Here is a 12,689-nt window from a genome sequence, read left to right on the forward strand (position 1 = left end):
AATGCTTTAGGCAGCAGATTAGAAAATGCAAAAGTGCAGGGGGTCCTATAGGCACCTCCTGGGTTCCATCCTGCCAGTGAGGCTTGGTTTTCTATCCCCAGCTGAAGCTGCAGGAGGTGCCCATCTCTCTCAAGGCTTACACTGGGGATCTCAGGCCCTGAGTGAGGTGCTACAATATCCCCATGTCCCAGCCCTGTGTCTGAACACAAATAGAGAGCATTATTTCTGCCAGCACTGGACACCAATTTTCGGCCCTGCTATTAACTGCAGTGGCAGCTACCAGGCTGCCAGTCCAGGGCAGACTATTTCAGCCAGGACAGATGCATCACCTACTGGGGAGAAAGGAGGACAGCCCAGGAGCACCACCATTCCTACTGCACCACCATTCCTACTGCATCATTTACATGTGGCTGGGGCAAAAAGGTCAAGGAAAGCCAGCAATAGAAGGGGTTGGACTGGTTTTTGCCACCTGGATCAGCAGGATGGCTTTGCTTGCCCCATACCTACCCCAAAAAAGGACAAAGCAGGTCCTCATCCCTTGCACCCACCTCTTCATGGCAGGGAGCACCATGTAGAAGTGTCCTAGACTTGTGGGGTCATTACTTACAATGCCTCCTAAACAAAGAGTCTCAGGAATACCATCTACAGAGAGAACAGTGCCACATACTTACCTCTGACCACTCAAAGTGCCACGTGGTAGCAAACAGCAGAATATCAAGAGTTTCCTGGAAGAGGTTGCCCAACAGAGATGTGCTAGCCAGATCTCTGGAGACTTCCCAGTCTCACCTGACCTGGATCAAGCCTTGAACAACCTTGTCTGATCTCACAGCTGGCACTGCTCTGAGAAGGAGCTTCTGGAATCCTCTTCTGTTTGACTGCACTCAAACAAATGCATTGCTGACCATTGACTCTCCAGCCAGCAAGTCCTCACAAGCTCAGCACTCTCAGAAGGATTTTGGAGCAAATTAACTACAAAAGCACAGCAAGGTACCCTCCTCCAGCCAGGAAGGTCTCCAGACCAGGGTTCTCCTAATGATTCACACTGAAGAGCTCCTAAGACATACAGGGTTGGGAGTCAAAAAGTGCAGAAATAAACAACGTCTGAGTTATAAAGAAGGATTTCTAGATCTTTCCATAAGCTTTTACTTCTACCACTTTATCTGTAAGCTTTTACTGTAGAGTTTACTTGTTTTTGGTTTTGCACTGATTCAAAAATCTATATGGAACTAGCAAGAATAAAGATATCACCTTTTTTAATATTTAGAATAACTGAAAATTTGTTGTCACATTAAAATCTTTACTGGAATTGGGAGTGAATTTTACACATGGCAACAATGAAACAATGCTGAGAAGGAACACCCTGACACCTCTTTTCACAGGCTCTTCACTTGAAATTGCAATTACAGTGATCTAAGTAGGCAAACAATTCTGACTTTAAAAAAAGCTGTAATAAAAGAAAACACTGTTTTAAGTTTGCCGGGAGATCTTGAAACACAGGTGTGCCTGATCCATGGAGAACACCCCAGCTGCTGGCAGGATGGGTCTGTCAGCTGCATCTCCCTGTCCTCCCCCAGTTACTGCCTCAGACAGTGCTCAAGAGCTTGGCTGATTCACCCAGGGTCACATCCCCACTGCACAGCAGTGCAGAGAGGCGCAACTTCTCCTGGGCAGGAGCATGGTTAGGGGCAATTGCAAGGCAGGAACAAAACCTATTCCTGCTGCAATGACATCCCAAGAGCTTCAGCACCTCACAATGCCAATCAGTCTGGCTCCCTTCCATCTGACTCATGCCCACTTACCAACACAGCTGGCACATGGCTAGGCAAGAAGGGAAGCCACATTTCTCCCCTGAGGGGAAGCTTGATTCATGCCAAAAGGTATTCCAGCCTGGATCTCAGGAGCAGCATCCACCTGTCCTCCCTAACACCAAGGTTTTCTAGCTCCTTCCCAGTGCTCAGCCCAAGAGCCTCAGCAGTTTGGGCTCACCACACCTGAGCAGCAGTGGTCCCACATGGGGCAGAAGGGTTTATGGACGGAGTGATATACTTCAGATATTCAGAGTGCCCAGATCCCATTTAAAGTTTGACAGTAGGAGAGGAAAGGGAAAAAAAAAAGAAGAAGAAAAAACAAATTAAAAAATACACAACAGATTTGTCCACAGAAACCTGTAACACAGACAGCAGCCCTGTTATCATTGCTGCAGCTGGTATAAAGACAGCACGTTTTCACGCTGCAGTCACATTTCCAGCTTCTTCTCAGACCTACCTGGAGGGACTGAATAATTTGCATCTCTCTTTTTCCCATATTACTTGCACATTCCACATATTATTTGCATTTATGGTGAAAGGGTGGAGAATAATAGTGCTTACTGCAAGAAATAAATACATTTAAAAAACAAATCAGTCAGTGCTGCCAGTCAGACAGATGCAAAAGTTGACAAAATACAGCCTTTCATTATTTTTTCATTCCACCCAATGCACAAAATACATGAAATATAAAAGAGTGCCTCACATAGATTTTTTTCCAGCTGAATGGAGCTTTGACAGTAAAGAACACTGCATTTTTCACATAATAAAATGCGATTTTCCATCAATTTTACCAGTAATGAAAATGTAACACACAGCACAATTGCCTGAAAGCCAAGACGTTGAAGCCAAGGGTGAGGTTAGAAGTTGCAAAACTAGGAGCCTCAAGGGAAGAGAAGTAGTGGATAGACAAGAACTGGTTCTCTGCCACTCTGCCACTCACTGAGTTTTCTACAAAGGTCCCCCCACAAAAGGGCTCCCCCTTCTCCCATTCCTGGTGCTCAGTGGGAGGGGCAGCCAGAGCAAAACCATCCATCTGGTTCCCATCACAGGAAGGACTGCCTAGGCTAGCTCCTGCCAAAGCCTGTCACTAGCAATCAGCACAAGAGAGAACATGAGAAAACACAGCACAGCTAAGACAACAAACCTAATACTTTTAATACACTAATCATAACAGCAGTACTCAATTTTGTTCTTTAGAGATTTATCACAGGAGTCAGATGGGTCATCCTGGTAGCCTCATTTTATCTGGGAAATTAATGTAACAGGCAACACAAATGTAATTTTCTTATGCCACAGTAGATCCATCAGCACCTATTAGAAGCATCTACAGGAGTGAAATATGGCAAAGAAGGATAATTTGATTAAGCAGGTGCAAAACCTTGCTACACATTAAGACACTTGGTCTCCTTTTAGCTACAGCATAATAGACACGGCATTTAAATCCTGATGCTGCCACTATAGCTCAAGATTTAGTATTTTATGAAAGTTTGGAGAGATGACCATCAAACTGCTCATGTTCTCTTACCACAGAAGTTCAGCACAACCTTTCCCACCCCCCTTAGCCTTGCCAACCATGCAGAGCAATGCCAGCATTTCCACAGTTTCCACAAACTGCTTGTCTTGCACATCATCCTTTAAAATCTATTTTATCACTCTTTCATTTCAGATGGCCAGCGGCAAAAAAAAAGCCAAACCTACATCCAAGCAGTCTATAGCAATACCTCCTACAGCTGCAGCCATGGGAATCTACACGGGAAGATCTACAGGGATAGGAGGACCTTGTACCCCTGGGTACTGCACACAAATGAAAGCAAAATTGCCAGCTGGACTTTGCAGGCACAACTTTCCCCCCACCTCAGCACTATAATCACACACTCCCTTAATTACTGAGTAAGAGTGGCTGCTAATTACCTATCCAGAGTAATGAAATCTGACTAGAGTCAAGTGATCTGACAGTAGGGAACAGAGAGAGGCAGCAAGCTCTAAACCTCTGCTGTTCTCCTAACCTGCCTCAAACCTTAAACCAGTTCCCTCAGCACTTTTCTCTCCTCCCCACAGGCTACACAAAGTCCTTGTGTAGAGTGCTTCTTCAGGTCTCTGAGAGACACATTTTCCCCATCACTTTGACAAGAACTGCCCCTGCTTCACTGGCACAATCCTGCCACCCTGGAAGAGCACACTGAGGCAGATGAACACTTTGGGATCTCCAGGAGAGCAAACGGAGATCAGCTTTGCTTTGCAATGCCTCCCTTGAGCTCCTTGCACCAGAGTAACAACAGCACAACTAACACTCACACAGCAGCAACCAAAACTGATGAATTTCTCCATAAACACCTCCCCTTCCCTACAGTTTCCTGTACTGGAAGAAGGGGACCAAGATCGGAAATAAAGAAGAAACCTCCTTCAGGAAGAACTACCAGGTCTCTGCCTAAGGATGACATGGCTCAAACTCCCCCAGGACTGTCCCAGGCACATCACTGTCACCTGGCTTGCCTCTCTCTATCTCCCTGTTTTTGTTAGGCTTTGTTCCCACGCACATCTAAGAATATTCTGGTGAGTGAATATGAATAAGAGCTCTTTCTTCCTCCTTTCAGGAAACTATTTCCCCATTTGTTTCTCTCCTCTCCCTGCTTCGGTATTTAGCTGCAAACGTTAATGACCCATTTAAGAAGAGGAAAGCACCTTCTAGGAATGACTTGCCCCAGGCTATTCATGAGCTGCTCAGAAGTAAATCCCATAATTTATACCCTCTTTGGTCAAAGAGGAACATTCCCAGGACCAAAGAAAAGCACAGACAGAGAGAAAGATGGAAAGGGAGAGGAGATTGTCATGTTCTCCCTTGCACACTTTGCTGTTTGTTATTCTAGTGCTTTAAAAAGTAAAGACTATTGGAATATCAGGCCTGAGCCCCAGGCCAAGTCTGCTCTGACTTGCTGCCATGTAATCAATGAGAAACTTTTCAAAATGTCTTCTTTCTTCCCCTTTGCACATTTATGTTTCAGCCCACTACACAGTAGCCAAGACAAGCCTCCAGAGGTTCACACAGGCATCAGTGCCACATCCCAGGATGAGACCACACCTGAGGGTAAGGAGGCAGCTCCGCTGCAGGAACCTGGCAGTCCTTACCGCTGACCTGGCTGCCTTCATCACACTCCTGCCCTTCATTCCTACTGTCTTGGCTTGACACTGCACGCTCACCCGCGGGTTGGTAAAAGGTTGTGTGTTGGTTGGACTCCTTCAGGTTGCTTACTGGAGCCTGGTGGCCATTCCCCCTCCCAGGAACAAGATGCACGACCGTGGGATACGCGCAGAACAAGCCATAGAGCGCTGCACATCCAAGAGAGCTGCAGAGCAGGACAAGATGCAGAATGAGGACAGACAGCTCTGTGAAAAGCAGCTTTGAAGGAAGAGATATGGTGGAAACAGAAGTTGACCCCTAAAAAATGGAAAAAGAGCAAAGAAGGTTGAGGAAAGGCAAGCCATCTGCTGTAGACTGAGCAGCTGGGATTGTGAAAGAAACAACCAGGTTACTGCTGATGGGTTGATGAATGAGCAGGTCAAATTTTCTCCTAGACTTCCCATGATAAGAAGATGGGAAATGGTGTGTTAAAATCTTCATGAGGTAGAGCTAATAGAAACGTATCTCCCATTTATCCCTTAAAAGTTATGGATCACAAAGGGTTTTTCCCCCTTTCACCATTCTTCTCACCTTTGAAGCATTTCCCCTGTCTTTCTGTACTGTAAATCTACACTTTAAAATTGCAGAAGGCCTGTTGTTTAGGTCAAACCTAAACAATATAAAGAAGAAAAAAAGCAAAGGGGAAGAGACAGGCAGATGGGGTGAGCTGTGTAGACAGGCATTGCAGCTCAGGTGTTATTGAAACATGCTGAAGCACTTTTTGCACAACTTTTAACTCCCGGGTTTTCACAAGCTTAAAAATGCAAATACAAAATCTGACTGCAAGGCAGAAAGTTGGGAGCTCAAGTTTTAGCTCAGAACTACATTCCCAGTCTGTTGTACTTAAGGTTATAAAAATAATGCCTCTATACTGAAAAGGCTGATTTGGCATGCCTCTAAACAAAATAAATAAATAAATTAATAAATAAATACTGATATCATTTGGAGATGTAGAAAAGGAACATCAGTGTAAAACATGCTTTATATCAGTTGATCACGTATCACTTGTTTTTAAGTGACTACATACATACCATTTTCACAGAAGTGTTTGCCAAAAATTCAATAAAGCTTCTGAATATGAAGGAGTACCTCAATGCTGTTTGGTTACCCTACACTGGCAAAACAACTTAGGACAGATTTTAAGTGCATAATGCTTGCTATTATATAGACAATGCACACTACACTTAGCAGAATAGTACCCAAAAATTGTAAAAATATATCCAGGACTATTCATGTTACAAAAAAAACCATACTTCTCTTCCCTTTCAATTACTGCAAGGCCAAATGGAGCAGGCTGCAAGGAGAGGTCAAGCACCCAGCAATACCTTGCTTGACAACACACCAAGCACTCAGGCTCTGCTCTCTGCACCCTTCTCAGAGCCCATCTGAGATCCCTGAGCTTCAAACTTCATCAGGGCAGCTAAGCTGTGATGAACTACCCTCATTAATGCTGAACTTTGTTTTGATGAGGTAAATGAAGAATTACGTTTGTGCCCTAAGTGGACTATAAATCACCAAGGCATTTAGCCTCTTACCTTAGTACTGTCAAACATACTTTGCAATGGCCAAACACAATCCATATGATGAATTTATGTAGCTGAAGTCTTCGGACCACCAGTAAATTCTGTCTTAAACCCCTCATGACTAAGAAGAGAGGCAGGACAAAAAGGAAAATAGGGAATAAGTAAATACCAGTGACCTGAAGTGGCACAGATTTCCCAGAGAACATGACAAGCGGAGGCAGAATAAAATAATCCAGAGCTGAAAAGGCAGAGGTAATACTTTCAACTTCACAATTCTGCAATCTCACATGTGTGAGCAGAAAGATGGGTGCTTGCAGAAATTGGTGCAAAACATGGGATCTGTGGAGGCTGAGCCACAGATCAGGTTTGAAAAGGACTCTGCCTCGGTCCACTGCTGGGACAGACTTGTACCCATTGACTGCTTCAGCTCAGCTCACCTCCTAAGGGGTTTGTCTCGGGATCCACTGCTGCCAAAGATCCCACAAAAATAGAGGGCCACAATGCATTGCCTCTCTTTTCTCAGAATCATAGACTGCTTTGGGTTGGAAGAGACCTCTAAAGGTCCAAATCCCTGCCATGCACAGTGACATCTTCAACTGGATCGTGTTGCTCAGAGCACCAACCAGCCTGACTTTGAATGTTCCCAGAATGTTCTACTTCCTTTCTGGGCAACCTGTTCCAGTACCTCACCACCCTCATAAAAATTTCCTTGTATCCAGCCTAAATGCCTCTTTTAGTTGAAAACCATACCACAAGGATCATAACCACCATAACCATAACCAACGCTTATGCTATCTACAAATGCCCTGCTAAAAAGTCTGTCCCCATCTTTCTTAGGTTAGGTATTAGAAAAAAGGTTTTTCATCCACAGAGTATTGGGAAGTAGTCACGGCACCAAGCCTGACAGAGCTCAAGAAAGCTTTGAACAATATTCTCCGGCACATGGTGTGACTCAATGGTTCTGTCCAGGGCCAGGAGTTGGACTCGATGATCCTTCTGGGTCCCTTCTAACTCAGCTTATTCTGTAATTCTTATAAGCCTCTTTTAGGTACTGGAAGGCTGCTCAAAGATCTCCTCAGAGCCTTCTGCTCTCCAGGCTGAACAACCCCAACTCTCTCAGCCTGTCACCACGGAAGTGCTCCAGCTCTCCAGTCATTTTTACGGCCGTCCTCCGGACCCGCTCCAACACGCCCGCGGCTCTACTGTGCTGCAGATCCCAGAGCTGGATGCAGCACTCCAGGTGGAGGTCTCACGGAAACGGGGTAGAGGGGCAGAATCACCTCCCCTCTTCCCTTCTGCTGAGACCATCTTTACCTTAAAGAGGCTGCGGGTCCCTTCCCCGGCGCCGCGGCAGGGCCGGGGGCCGGCGCTGGCGGCGCGGCCGCGCCATCGCCGCGCCTGGAGGGGCCTCTAGCGGCTCCCGCCGGGCGCTCCTGAGCCACGCACCTCGTCCGCACGCACCGTGCGGGCAACGCGTCCGCTGGGTACCCCTCCCACCCGCACACCCCGTGGGCTTCGCTTCCCGGAGTCGGCTGCCGGAGCTGGTGAAAGCGCGGCAGCAGAACCAGGCGGTGCTGGCGAGGATGCCAAGGGACCCGCGGCTGTCAGCCACGCCGCTGCCGTCAGCGCCGCGCCCGCCGGACACCAGCTTTGGTGCTTGCTAAGGGTTTGCCAGCCCCAGCTACGGATGGCCAAGCCCCCGACCTCTGGAAGAGGCACCTCAACAACTGGACGGCCAGCACGCTTGGGGTGAGCAAGCTACAGACAGGCCCGATAACTTGAATCTCATTTTTCTTCCCGTTTCCTGGATTTGCAGCATTAACTGGGTCAACTCATACAGTATATCAACATTCAGCCAATAATTTGGAAAAGGGGGATAACAGCGAGGTTGAAGGCTCAGATGACTTCAGGGCTGTATTTGCTGTATCACAGATAAACACCCCACTGACCCAGCCAGTGTTCCCCCATGGGGATGCACTTAGGCAGAAGTGAAATGTTCATGGAAACATTTGCAGTGACACAATTTCCCACTAACACCAAGGTCAGCACAATCGCATTAGAGTCACTTTTTTAACCCCACTTAGAAGTGGAATACCAAAGGGAACGCAGGTCCAGGCCCCACTGCATTCCACTCACTTCCAAGCCCTATATTTACGGATAATGTCACTAAATAAGACTGTTCAGGTGGAAAGGGACCCTGGGAAGTCTGCAGCTTCCTGCTCAAAGTAGGGCCAACCCTGACTTCATGTAATATTGCACAGGGCTTGGTTTACCCGGGCCTTGAAAACCTCTGAGAACAAAGCTCCTAGATTCTCTTTAGGCAAGTTATCAATGCAGAGTTTTCCTCATGGATATAGTCTTACCTTAATATTTTCTCAGAAAATCCCACTCAAGTTTGCAATCCTTGTTCCTTGGAGCTGGCTACATCTTTTCATCAACTTTCCCATAGATAGGGGCGGGCTGTAGTAAGGTCTCCTCCAAAGCCATCTCCTCAGGGCTGAACAAACCCCTGTCCCTCAGTCTCTTCTTCCAGAGCACATGCTTCAGGCCTCTGGCAATCAGAAGCCCAGCCATTTGACTGTTTCATACAATGTGCCACTCATATTTTATAGAAAGTAACAAAAATGCTTAAAATACATGTTTGAAGCCATGGGTCCAAATTTCAATAGCTCTCCAACAAAAAGGCAATAAACCTACCAGCTATGCATTTATTCAAAGGAAAGGCAGGCAGCAGAGGCCATCTATGTTTAAAAAAAAAATAAAAGCAACCCTCCATCAAGGCAGCAGAGGGAACCTACTTACCATTTTTCACTTAGCTCTCTGTGAAATACACATGAACATACTTAACTCCTTGAAAACTTAATGCCTTCAAGAGAAGTTATGCTCCAAAATGCTAGCATGCTTTATACCAAAGGAGTCTTCTGATTCACACACCAACAGGACTATAATGATCATGTGTTGCAGGTAAATTATTTGCAGGAAGGTCATATTAGAAAATAACACGTTGCAGTCCCAGAGACTGTAGTCAGTGCCCCAGCACTTGGGAACACCAAAAGAATTATTAGGACCTTTGTATATGTTGATGGGAACAGCAATAATTAAATATTATGAGCTCTGAATAGAACTCTCAGGTGAAGAAAGCACAGGAGGTGTATCTGGCCAGCCTGGGAGATTACTGTCGCAGCAGTCTTCCTCTGCTACAGCCACAAGCCACATCCTTGGGCAGAGCTGCTAGAAGTGCCAGTCAGAGCAAGCCCAGCTCTTGTACATACAGAGGCCCTGGCAAGTCACTGCTGCATAAGTAGGAAACCCAGCCTCTACAGAAAATGACATTTGTACACATATTTGAGTTGACACTGTCAAGAGCTGCCACCTAAATGCTGGCACAAACACAGCATCCCAGCTCAGGGACACCAAATAAAATAGATTCAGCTGCCTTTTTAAAATCCGGGAAGCTGACACCAAAACCACCCAACCGGACTAGTTAGCTGGCTATTCCACTCCTCTGCATCAGAATCAGGATTTCCAACCTCCTCCCCAAGTGAGCTGGAAAGATGAGCTGTCACCATGACAGAGCTGCATGGGGATATGATGAGATCACCAGCAAGGCTCCCGCTGACCTCAGGTAAACTCTGTAACACACCATGACAGGCTCCAGAGAAACTCGACAAAGACAAAAATTAATATCACTACTCTTTTGGATGAGAAAAAAAAAAAAGTTATTTCTTGTTCGTTTCCCATACATTTCTTGGGACATCACCTGGAAGCTTCTCTCCAACTACAGGCTAATCACTTTTTTTCCACCATTAGTTATATTTCAAAGGTAAAACCATCACACTTATTTAGACCAAGAAGGTGCCAAAACAGTCAGTGAACAGTGCAGACTCTTGAGAACTACAGTTGATCTGGAAGACATGTCTTTATTGTTTCAGCTGCACTCAGTCATTATTTTTCGAACTAACCAACACAAAAAAAAATCTCCATTGCTACTCAGCATGCCAAAACATACTTGAACTGCTTCAACACGCTATGCTGGAATTAAAACAAAGAGTTATTTCAGGTCTGTTTTAATTCATTACTAATGTGTCGACTGTTTTAGGATCCTTTGCCAAGAGCAGCTATCCTTTGCTGAGAGCTAATGAAGTTAAGATCAAAACCACTGAGTCCTGGACCAGACCAGTGGCAGGGATTGGGTGGAACTGCAGGGCTGAGCAGTGCAGTGCGTGGTGCCTGGCAGAGATGTGATGTTTAAAGCATGGACCAGAAGTGAATTAAAGTTTAGGGTGCGTGCTTCCTAAGGTTCGACTTCCCCAGGTTAGGTACTTCCTGCTTGGCTACCCAGGATGGTGTACAGAGATCAATAGCTGCATCTATTGGCAGCAGGTCATTTCTAAACTGGTGTTAACCACTACCTCTCTGTCTCTGAGACACTTGCAGAGGAAGTCAGCTAAGGATCAAGTATGGCTCTAAACAGGGAGTGCATGATATGGATACTAATGTTGTGTCCTGGGTCTGCAAGTGTGAGCTGCAGGGAGCCCTCCTCTGTTCTGATTCCAGAGATCTCTACAGCCCAACATCACACAGGCTGGACAGCAGATACAACTTGCTGATCCCCTGTCACCCCTGCAGCTCTGCACTTCTTGGAGTGCTTTGGGAAGAGGCTGTGAGGCACGGATGCCTTGCCAGCGTTGGAGGGAACAGCCAGGAGGTAATGAATTCAGTGTCAAGGGCAGAAGCAGGGCTGGAGCAGCAAAGATTAATCTCATCCTGTGTGCAAGAGGCTACAAAATGCTTTAAGAATGACCCAGTGCCCCATGACAGGGAGACAATCTGAACACAAACACGACAGATCAATGGAGACACTCTCACCTGCACAATCATGTTCACAGCACAAGAGGTGTCACAGCACCCAGCCAGAGCTGGGACCTGGCTACAAAGGGCTGGCAACCAGGGTGCCAATTCATAATGCATCCGTAAACACCTTTAGTTCTCTGGAGCTACATCAAGGTCTGGAAGCAGAAAAAACAGCTACTCCAAACCAAAACTTGGAGCAGTGCCTCCATTTGTGATTATTTAAGAGCCAACACATTCCCAGAACAGTTAATAGCTCTGTGCTCTGCTCAGAAAGAAGGACTCCACACAAACAAAAGTGGAATAAAGAGAGAGGCAGCAGTGCCACCAAAGTTATAAATGGGTTTGGAAACGAGTCAGGCATCAATGTCACACAGCTTCTGCAAGGACCCCCAAAGCACAGAGCTGGAGGGTATCATAGGCACCGTTCAAAAGGCAGCTATTTCTTTCTGCTATCAGCTGTGAGGCTTCAGATGGAGACTTGTCAAATCTGGGAAATAACTCTTCCAAACAAAAGGCAGGCACATTTGGCCTAGAGTCCGAGAAGCAAGCAACAAGAGCCAAAAAAACATTTGGAATCATGATTTATAGGGGAAAGCTCAGATGCTTAAGAGGTTACACAGGTGGTAAATACATCCTGAGAATATAGAGACCTGAAGACAGATGACTGAAAAGGATGGTCAGCGATTGTTCTACAACACAAAGAAGAGCAAAACCTTACTATACACCTAAATATTTTGGAGGGTATCATGAAAACATGGAGAGTAAAAGGCCTAACATAGAATTTGTTGATGGTTGTGAAGTCACCCTCATTGGAGGTTTTGAAGATAAACATCTAGCCTTCTCAGGGGCAAGGAAATGGATTAGAAGATATCTTTAAGTCACTTCTGGCTTTGAATCTTTAAGAGTATTCAATTTCCACTGGTATGCCCTTTCTTGTCAGCAGGCTTTGATTAACCTTAAAAAAAATAAAAAACCTTGGTCTTCACTGACTTCTGTGATGCCAATTCTTATTTTCTTCCTTCTAATTTTATTTAGTCAATAGATTGTACACCTCTGTATCAAACTACAGGGAACAAAACTACTTGTGTTCATACATATAATGGATATGATGGACACAGAAAGCACCAGCCCTGCCAGCTTTAAAATAAAATACATTGATTTACTCCATGGTTGAGTCTGGCACAACATCCCCAGACACTAGCTTATCAAAAATAAATAGTGAATTTTGCTGAGTAGCAGAAAGTCAGAGGTGATGGGCAGCAGGGGATAATTGGAAGATTTAAAACTAGTATGCAATAGTCAGATCTGTTTCCTGTTTCCAGAGGT

General features: G+C 45.6%; 1 protein-coding gene across 2 annotated transcripts in view; it reads right to left on the minus strand.

Moving 5' to 3' along the window:
* Positions 1-12,689, minus strand: part of STOX2 (storkhead box 2) — a 143,538-nt gene that overhangs the window by 99,189 nt on the left and 31,660 nt on the right. The window lies entirely within an intron of this gene.

The sequence above is a fragment of the Anomalospiza imberbis genome, chromosome 4 (genome assembly GCF_031753505.1).
Source record: "Anomalospiza imberbis isolate Cuckoo-Finch-1a 21T00152 chromosome 4, ASM3175350v1, whole genome shotgun sequence".
In the NCBI taxonomy this organism is placed as follows: Eukaryota; Metazoa; Chordata; class Aves; order Passeriformes; family Viduidae; genus Anomalospiza; species Anomalospiza imberbis.